At 36.9% G+C, this 10161-nt stretch overlaps 1 pseudogene; it reads left to right on the top strand.

Moving 5' to 3' along the window:
• The first annotated feature begins 334 nt into the window (after positions 1–334).
• Positions 335–6715, top strand: LOC114274634 (embryogenesis-associated protein EMB8-like; annotated as a pseudogene).
• The last annotated feature ends 3446 nt before the right edge of the window (positions 6716–10161 follow it).

Here is a 10161-nt window from a genome sequence, read left to right as displayed (position 1 = left end):
AAAACACGTGGTGAAGTATTGGGGTGTGCCAAGATCCATCATCAGTGATCGAGACCCTCACTTCACAAGGCGATTTTGGACCGAGTTGTTCAAGATGTTGGGGTCCGATCTACACTTCTCCACTAGTTTTCACCCACAAACGGATGGCCAAACAGAACGGGTGAATGCTTTGCTAGAGCTTTACTTGAGACACTTCGTGAGTGCCAATCAACGAGATTGGGCCAAGTTGTTGGATGTAGCCCAATTCTCTTATAACTTGAAGCGAAGTGAGTCTACCAACCATAGCCCATTCGAGTTGGCTACTGGATAACAACCATTAACACCCCACACAGTCATGTCAAGCTATATGGAAAGGAGTCCAGCAGCATTCAAATTTGCTAAAGGTTGGCAAGAACAAGCTGACGTAGCACGCACATACTTGGACAAAGCATCAAAGAAGATGAAAAAATGGGCTGACAAAAAGAGGCGCGCAATGGAGTTTCAAGTTGGGGATTTAGTGCTTGTCAAGTTACAACCTCAACAATTCAAGACTCTAAGAAAGGTGCACAAAGGATGCAAGAGTTACCTAAGAGTGAACATTTTCGTTATTTAGGATCAATCATCACAACGACTAGGGAGATTGGAGCGGATGTGGTCCACAGAATTAAGGCAGGGTGGCTTAAGTGGAGGAGTGCGTCTGGAGTACAAATATGGATAATCTATTAATTTGTTTAAATATAATGGTTTGTATATATATATATATAAATAAATTGAATTTATATTATTTTTTATTAATTTTGATTATTTGGTAACATAATATTAATCTACATAGCAAATATATATATATATATATATAAATTAAAAATTTTGACATGTTCATGTCCCCATTTTTTTGAAATCACCATGTCCTGTATCCATGCTTCATAGATGGTCAATATTGCAAGGTCATTATCTGGTGTGTGATAACATTGTGAATTACATTTCTCTCATGTTTAATTTGTTTTATTTTATAATCAATATTCATTTACCAACTTTCTTGTTTACATACCTTCTACTTTCTCATTTTAGTTGTAAAATGATGATATTCTTGTAAATTTAGTGGGCTACTTGTATCTGGCATCAACATGGATGTTCTGTGCAATTGTGTTTAATTTTTATTTTTCGGTTTTCAAATCTTTAGAACAACTTAGTGTTAAAAAGTATAACAACAATGCTTCTGACCCCCAGTACGGACGACCCCCAGCGACCTCCAGTGCCACATGTCGGCCTGGGGTTGGCTGGAAAAAAAAAAAAAAAAAAAAAAAAAAAACAGTTTTTTTTGGCCCAATCACGGATGACCCCCAGCACCCCCAGCTGGGGGTCTAAGTCATTTTTGAAAGTATAAATATCACCTTTAGTCTTTGAAATATAATCTAGGCTTGTCATCTAACAAGTACTTGTGTTTGTTCTCCCAGACAGATATTTCATATATCAGATGATGGAACAATTGCTTTGGGTTGGCTAATGAGTTCCAATGGTAATGCAAAAATATAACCTTAGTGTGCTTGTTGCGTGAGAAGCTTATATTCCAATGTGCCTGGCTGTATATGCATATGTAATTGATTAGCTGCCTGCATGAGCATGTTGATTAACAATATTTTTCAATATGATAGTGATGTATGACTATTGACTAACAAATGTAGTCAACCTTAATGTTCTCTGACTTATGTACCCATTTATTACATAGTTTCAGGCGATGCTATATACAGGAATAGTTCTATTTCTAAAGATGACACAACCCCCATTATGGTAGTGATACCTGGTTTAACAAGTGATTCTACTTCCCCCGTAAGTAGTTCTATAACCATTAACCTATTTCTATACATGTCTTGAAGTCTCCTGATGTTGCTATGGTGTTTTGGGGAATTTAAATTTCAGTATGTTATTTTCTTATGGCTGTGGTTTTGTTAACTTGGTCTTTATTATGGGTTGGTTTTTTGTGTATGAGCAATAATGAGAATAAGAAGTAGCTGAAGCATAAGAAAGACGAGAAAAAAAAGGCACTAGAATATTAGTGAGAGACTTAGTGTTCTCTTCCTTGAATCTCTTATTTATACTTATTTCATCAATATTATGAAAATATGCTCTGTACATGTACACACAAAATATAGAAATAAAAGAATGAATATCCCCCCTCAAGCTGGTGTGAAGATATCACACTACACGTGCCTACCCTGATTAGGATATTATGAAACACTTTACTTGATAATGCTTTGGTAAGATGTGAAAAAGTTGATCTACAGTCATAGTTGAGACTCAGAATTCAAATCGATAATTCAAGAGGGATTTGGAACTCAATAAATTGGGTAAAAAGGAAGAGAAGTTTAAATTACTCTACTTGTTGATTACATGTTAGATCGATAAAATTGCCTCACTTAATTAGAACCAGTCAGAATCCAACTTTGTTGACCTTTTGTCATGTTTGCAAATACATAAAGCATATTGTGTTCAATACGGCGAAACGTGGATGGAACGTGGTTATACACTAACAGTTAGCAACCACAGAGGATTGGGTGGCGTTTCTGTCACTGTAAGTCTTTTGGCAGTTGAAGGTTTTTTCGTACATTTTCCAGTTTGAGATAATCAAATATTGTAGTTGCGTTTTCTTTAACATGCTGGAGAGTCATTCTTCACTCATCTTGCTCCTGCAGAAAAGTAAATTTTGCAAAGATATTTTTGCAGTACTTTTTAAGTTCATATCAATGGGTTTTTTCTTTTAGTACTGTGATGAGATGGGAAACTAATTTTACTTGAGGTGAAATTAGAAGAAATGATTAGCCCTGGTGTCCCAGTTTTCCTTTTTTCTAACTTCACCCTATTTTGTTGTTATTTATTCTGTGTGTGTATGTGTGCGTGCATGGATTTCTTTGTTAAGTGATCGTTCCTTTCCCTCACATTCATTGTTTGTATGTAAAGACAAGGTATTGTATATGTGGTTGACTATTGAAACAGAGATTTTGGAATATATGAACATGCAGAGTCTTTTGTCTCTTTAATTTGTTTAGTGGATTTAAAATGATATGGTTTATACTGTCCCTAACAGTTCGTGCTAAAACAGCTTGATATAAAACAACTAAAAACATTACATACGCTTTGGTAGAAATGAGTCTCATGAAAAACATAATATGATGGGTATGTCTAATATATCTCCAGCTACGTGGTACTTACTAGGTTTGTTTCTGGCTTGTTTGTTTATTAGTCTGCAAGTTACTTTCTTAAAATTGAATGTTATTAGCTTTTGCTGAATATTAGTGTACAACTGGCTCACAATCTGTGCAGTCCGATTGCTTTTACAATGCTGGTTGGACTGAGGATACAAGGGAAGTTGTTCATTATCTCCGTCATGAATATGCCAAGGCTCCCCTATTTGCTGTTGGGACTAGTATCGGTGCTAACATTCTGGTATATATGTTGTGATTGCTGGATCTGTTTCATACCTCATATATTTGAGTTTGACTTTGAATGTTTCAATTTATTCTCTTAAAATATTTCATTAGTTTTTATTTTTTATAATCTACAGGAATACCATGGCCAAACATAGTGGAAAATATCAAGATACAGTATCTTATCAACCTAGACATACGTGTACAGGCCAAAAGATTTTGCATGCTTATTTTGAAATTTGTAGTCAAACAATAGCTTGGCACTAGAGATATGCCAAGCTACTATATCTGTAATTGCTCATGGTCGTCACAGAATTGCAACACAAAAATGACCCTGTAACCATCTTTATGTTATGGAGAAGAATAAGTCGGATCCTTGTTTATCCCTTGTGAGCCAAAAACAAGACTAAGACAGTCAATATATTACATCTAATGCTCGTTGTCCTAGCTTTTGCCCATTTATTGAATTCCAAACTTTGTCATGTAAGGAATTCATGGCTTCAACCAAAGTCAATTTTGCCTCAACTTTTGTCCCATACTTTGAGCAGCCACAAAGCCTTCCCCTATATAAGCTGTTAGTGTTTGGACTTGAATAGGTTCTTAATTTGCTAGTTCAATTCAATCACTGTATTACACTCGAGGGGATCTTTTTCAATCAAGTGTAGGTGTACTATGATAAGTCTAGGTTGATCAACAGGTTACACCTATCATCACATAAGCTTCTATTTAGGTGTTTTAACTGGTTGAGACAAGCTACCAAGCAATCCAGGAATAAAAAGGAATTGGATTCCTTGATCAGAATGAATTCCTAGTGACAATTTCAGTTAAAGAAAATATGCTTAATGGATTTTTCCTACGTATAATATAGAAATTCTTACTTTAGTATGGAAGGGGAAACTTACTATTGATGGTGTAAAGCAATTTTACTAGCCATGCCTCCTTTCGATGAATAACACTTGCTTTGCGGCTTTTATGTATAATAATATGTTTCTTACAGTGCTTTTGAACATATTTTGCAGCATGTCATTATAGATTCTGTTATCTAGATACTGTTGTTTTTCTATATTGTAATTAGTGTACCAATTCTTAATTATATTTGAATGTAAATGTCAAACAACTTGATATTTGCTTTGTTTAATTATTTCTTCCAGGTAAAATACCTTGGAGAGGATGGGGAGAATGTTCTCATCGCTGGGGCTGCTGCTATCTGCTCCCCCTGGGACCTTCTGGTTAGTGTCTTGAACGAACATGAATATTATATTGGATGTTTGAACATTTACACTGGCAATGGTTTGGGCTTGTTCTGTAGTGTATTAATAGTACAATTATAAGAAAGAAACCATGAAAAGCTGTCTCTTATATTACATGGACTTAATCATCCATTTTGGGTTTGGGTAAAGTTTGAATTGTGGTTGTGGTCACTGTTGATGTGGAGTGGGATGCAGGTGCAACTGGCATTTCCAAAAAGGATGCGAGTATTGGAGCTATATATATATATATGAATGTTTATATTTTTGTTGCACAACTCCGTCGATAAATTGGGGTAGACATGATTTAAAACATGAATGAATGTCAATAGTCATTTGTTCATTATCTTCTTTTTCCACAATTAAAACTTTTCGTGAAACCTAGTCAAGAAGGCTGCCACTCTCACTAATATCACTCGACTTTTAACAAGAATGATTTCTCTGATATATCATGTACTGATCGATGCATGATGTGTATATATTTTATATGTTATACATTTTCGTCTGCTCTCTTGATTTCTATGTCATAATTGCTTTAAATTTCCCATGCTACTCGAACTAAATTTTTTGCATTATGCTTCGTAAAATTTTGTGTGTTATTTCAAAGAGTGGGACAACAAAACTAGAATTTCGTTACTAGTTTACTCAAAATATTTACGGGTAGCTTAGTTTACTTAACATTGAAGAGATATTCCTTCTATATGAACAACTTTAAAATAATTATAATCATGCTTTTGGTATTAGTTCTTATCACTTGTTACATAAATAGAATTTATATCGTCTTTCCTCTCCCTCCCAGATCGGTGACAGGTTCATATCTCGCAGGCTTGTACAGAAGTTACATGACAGAGCTCTTACCATTGGTCTTCAAGGTTACGCACGATTTTATGCCTTCATTACATTCTTAGTTGAGGCTTTGAACTTGAATTCTGGTTATGTTCACTTAACTCTTTGGAACTAAAACAGACTATATTTCTGCTTTTCACTTGTATGTGTTATGAATTATTAACTGAATTTTTATGTATGCTGTTTCTTGGCTTATCGTAACAGTATATAAATGTCTATTGCAGACATCGACCTCAGTATACTCGCCTAGCTGATTGGGATGGCATTAAAAAGGTTTTGTTCCTCTCTAGAAATAAATCATATTGAAGTTTTTTCTATGCTTTTTGTTTCAAAAAAAAATATCCTTAGCATTCCCCTCACTTCGATGAAGCCCCTCCTCATGTTTTGTTTCGTTGCCTCATGCTATGTTCACTATCATTTCACATTTTAAGATACATTTCTTCTGCCATTATGTTGGCTTTTCATGGTTTGATATTATTTTAGTAGTTCACATAATGTTGTGAGAGAAAAAAGATTAAAAAGAAAAACAAAATCTCTCACATCTGCCTTCTGCATTAAAACTATAAATACTCTTTCATCATGCTTCCTTTCAACTAATGTCCTTCTTATGGTTATTTCTTGTGCTTGCATAGTCACGTTCTATTCGAGATTTTGACAATTATGCCACATGCCTTGTTGGAAAGTTTGAGGTCATTATATTTGATCCCTCTCTCTCTATCTATCTCAATACCTTTTCTCTTGTAGTTATTGACAATAACATTTTGTTTCATCAGGACTGTAGGTACATACTACAGACGTTGCAGCAGCTCTAGTTTTGTGGGACATGTGTCAGTGCCGCTACTCTGTATTAGTGCTTTGGATGACCCAGTTTGTACCAAGGAGGCCATTCCTTGGAATGAGTGCAGGTGGTGATGCTTCTCTTATGTCACTGAACAAATACTTCCTTTTTGACAATCCTATTTTCTCTGCCAATGTTTACCTGAGCTAATATTTTTCTTCCTTCATAGAGCAAATAAAAATATTGTCCTGGCTACAACAAAGCACGGTGGACATCTGGCATATTTCGAAGGATTAACAGCTACTAGTCTCTGGTACTTTGCATTTCCATGTTTTGAGGACATTACGAGCCATATGTTGACTGGATGAAATTGTAGTTATGTCTTTAATCTAATGATATTTATATGTTTCCTAATATTTGCAAGCTAAAACGTGACTCTGGTATGGATATAGAACATAGTGATTTTGAAAAAATTACGATACGGACTCAACAGGAATGCGACAAAAAAATATTTTTTATATATATTTACTTTCCATCACTACAAGAAAAGTGGACTTAAAAGACGGAAGCATTTGAGACGGCACACTTGCCGACGCGAAAAAGGAGAGTATTTGTGACGGTAGAAAATGCTGTCGCGAAAAAAGGCGAGTACGTATTTGCGAAGGTAGAAATTGTTGTCGCAAAAAAAATGAGAGTATTTGCGACGGCAGAGATTGCTGTCGCAAAAAAATAGAGTTTTTGCGACGGCACTAGCTACAATCGCAAAAAAAAAAGAGTAAGTTTTTTGCGACTGTAATAGGACCATTGCAAAAAAAATAAAAAATAAAATATTGTGGCTTTAAGACGGCTTCATATATATATAGTCACAAAATGGTTTAAATAAATCCAACGATATTTTTCTGTCACAAAAAAAAAATAAAAAAAAAACGACGTCGTCTTATCTTTTGATATAACATTTCTCTTTTTACCCATTTTTTTATCTTTCTTTCTCTCTATCTCTCTTCTCTTTCTTTCTCTCACTCATCACTCTTCTCTGCTTGTCTGTCTCTCTCTCTTTCTCTTTGTGTCTCTTGCTCATCTCTCTTCTCTCTATCTCTCTCATCTCTCTTCTCTCTCTGTTTCTCTTCTCTCTCTGTCTGTTTCGCTCATCTCTCTTCTCTCTATCTCTCTCGCTTATCTCTCTCTGTCTCTTTCTTTTTCTATGTCTTTTTCTTGTTTATCTCTTTTTGCTCTCTTTCCCTTTCTCTTTGTCTATCTCTCGCTCATCTTTTGTTTCTCTCTTTTTTGTCCCCCTCTCTCTCTATCTCTTTCTCTCTCATTCATCACTATTCTATCTCTGTCTACCTGTTTGTCTGTCTGTCTGTTTGTCTCTCTCCTCCACTGTGTTCGCCTTGCTCACTTTCTCTCTCTCCTCTTCTCTATTTACCAAGCTCCCTCTCGATTTATCGATCCACTACAAGAAAATATACTTTTACGACTTTGTCTCTCTCTCTCACTCACTCATCACTCTGTCTCTGTCTCTCTATTTCTCTTCTCTATCTGTCTCTCACTCATCTCTATCTCTCTCACTACCCATCTCTTCTACCACCTTCACCACTACTGCAAATGTCATTCCACTACCACCACTGCTACCACTGTTGTCATTCCACCTCTATAACTACCATTACTACCACCATCGCCACCACTCCACTACCACCACCACCACCACCACTACTACTACCATTACCTCTCATCTGCCACCGCTACTCCATCTCCTCTATCACTACCATAACTTCATCACTAATATCCTTCGCCATTACCACCACCACCACCACTACCATCACCTCTTATTGTAGATTGTCCCGAACTCCGCTCTGCGCGCGAGGGCGCAAATTGTTGTTCTTAGCTACTACAGTTCTAACTCCTGTCACGGTTCTGAATCAAATCTCACAAAGTGCAATGTAAGACTGATAAATCACCAAAGAGTCCAAATTCGGCAAATCGTTTTGGAAAATCGATTTTAATCAAGAAGTGCCAAACATGGATTGCTTTGCCAGATTACAGAGTCGCCACCTAAATGTTTTGTTTTGGAAAATTTAGGAAATCCTGACTCGTGCCAAAGGCCACGTGTCCGTCATCACCAAAGTTGCCTCGGCTCGGGAACTTGGGTACGAGAGGGGAAGGTCCTGAAATGAGCACCCCCGCTCGCCCGATCAAAGATCGGCCTCTACTAACATGATATGTTGTTTTTGAAAACACATGCGTTCTTATTCCGGTTTATTGGCTAACTTACTATGTGATGCGCACAACATACAAGTATAGACTCAATCGCAAGAATTGGAACAAAACATCTCATGTTTGTTTTTTAAAATGGTTTGGAGTTGCTACTCGCAAGTAGGCTAAGTCGCGGATTTGCCACCCTCAAGTGGGCTTAGAAAACATGATTTCCCACTCTCAAGTAGGCTTAAAACTCACATTTCGATGAATTGTTCGAATTTAGGCAATCAAACCTCCACCCACAAGCATTCAAATAGTTAATCACTTAAGCACATAGCCTCATGGCAAGCATGCTATCATGGCAGTCACTTACACACATGCAAAGATGCTAAAACATAAACACTTACAGTGTACTCCGAGCTAAAGCAGAAACCAATTAGAAATCAATGCATGATCCTAATTATACAAGATGCCTAATGCAATACATGCAAAAATGCAACTAAGTAGGCTCAGCTATCTAAGATGGCATATGATTTTCAACACTTGATACACGTACTCAAATAGGTATTGAAATACAATGCAATTTAAATGATGCGCTGAGCCGGGAGCATGCAATACGAATGAATGATGCACGCATGCAAAGCATAAGTATGCTAATTGAAACATGTCCTAAACTAACCATTGAAAACTGATAAGTAAAAGGGAGAAAGAAATGGGGTTAGAAGACATGCATCACACACACATATACTTATTACAACATTTTCCCTCCATCGAATGAATCAACTAACTAGCTACTCTAAGCTAATTAATTACAAACCGAAACCAATTAACTAACAAGTTAACTAATTACAAACGCAAATGAATAGCTAAATGCATTAACTACTTAAGTACAGAACCAAATAGTTAACTAGCTAAGCAAAGCAGTTAAAAGGAGCCTTGGGGCGAGGGGTGTATGCATGCTCGGTTGGCTTCGCTCGGAAATCCACTACTGTGCCTCGTGATGCCTCTGTTTGCACTCTTTTGGACTTTTGAAAATTGTGCCAACCTCCAAGATACTTCTGATCCACCTTAAGAACATGCTGAGGGATAGTTGACCAAGAGGAATGGCCATTGGCGAGTTTATTGCTATTGGCCAATTTTGATAGCCGATCGGCAGACTTGGTGGCCGGTCGGCAGCTTTGATGGCTAGTCGGCCACTGTTTCCTGCAATTTCTCCTTTTGCTACAACAGAGCACAAATAGAGGCATGGCAGTGTATTTTCCAGGTATGTGTGCACAACCATCCTCCCTATCGTTTCTCAAGCTCAAGGGAGTGCGGTACTCGACTCTCGGGCCATCAATCACGCATCTCAATACCTGATGGCCAAAGAAGCCAAGTTTGCACAATTCAATGTCAATGAATGCACAAAAATAACACATAAAGACTTGATGAACCTCCACCTTATCATGTATGATCAAAGGTGTCGGTGACCAAGAAATGAGGTGCGTTTCATCACTTCAAGTATAAAATGCCCCTCGTTTCTCGTGTTTGGATCAACATTCGATCCAAACACAATGCAATGCAACACACATGCAAACAATAATGTAATGCAACAACATACAAACATAATGCAATGTAACAACATGCAAACAACATGCAATGCAACAACATGAGCATGGCAAGTTAGAGTCCTTAAGCATTGAAGGACACAACA

The sequence above is a fragment of the Camellia sinensis genome, chromosome 4, assembly GCF_055761805.1.
Source record: "Camellia sinensis isolate YWXY chromosome 4, ASM5576180v1, whole genome shotgun sequence".
Classification (NCBI taxonomy): Eukaryota; Viridiplantae; Streptophyta; class Magnoliopsida; order Ericales; family Theaceae; genus Camellia; species Camellia sinensis.
This window is presented reverse-complemented; position numbering and strand designations above follow the sequence as displayed.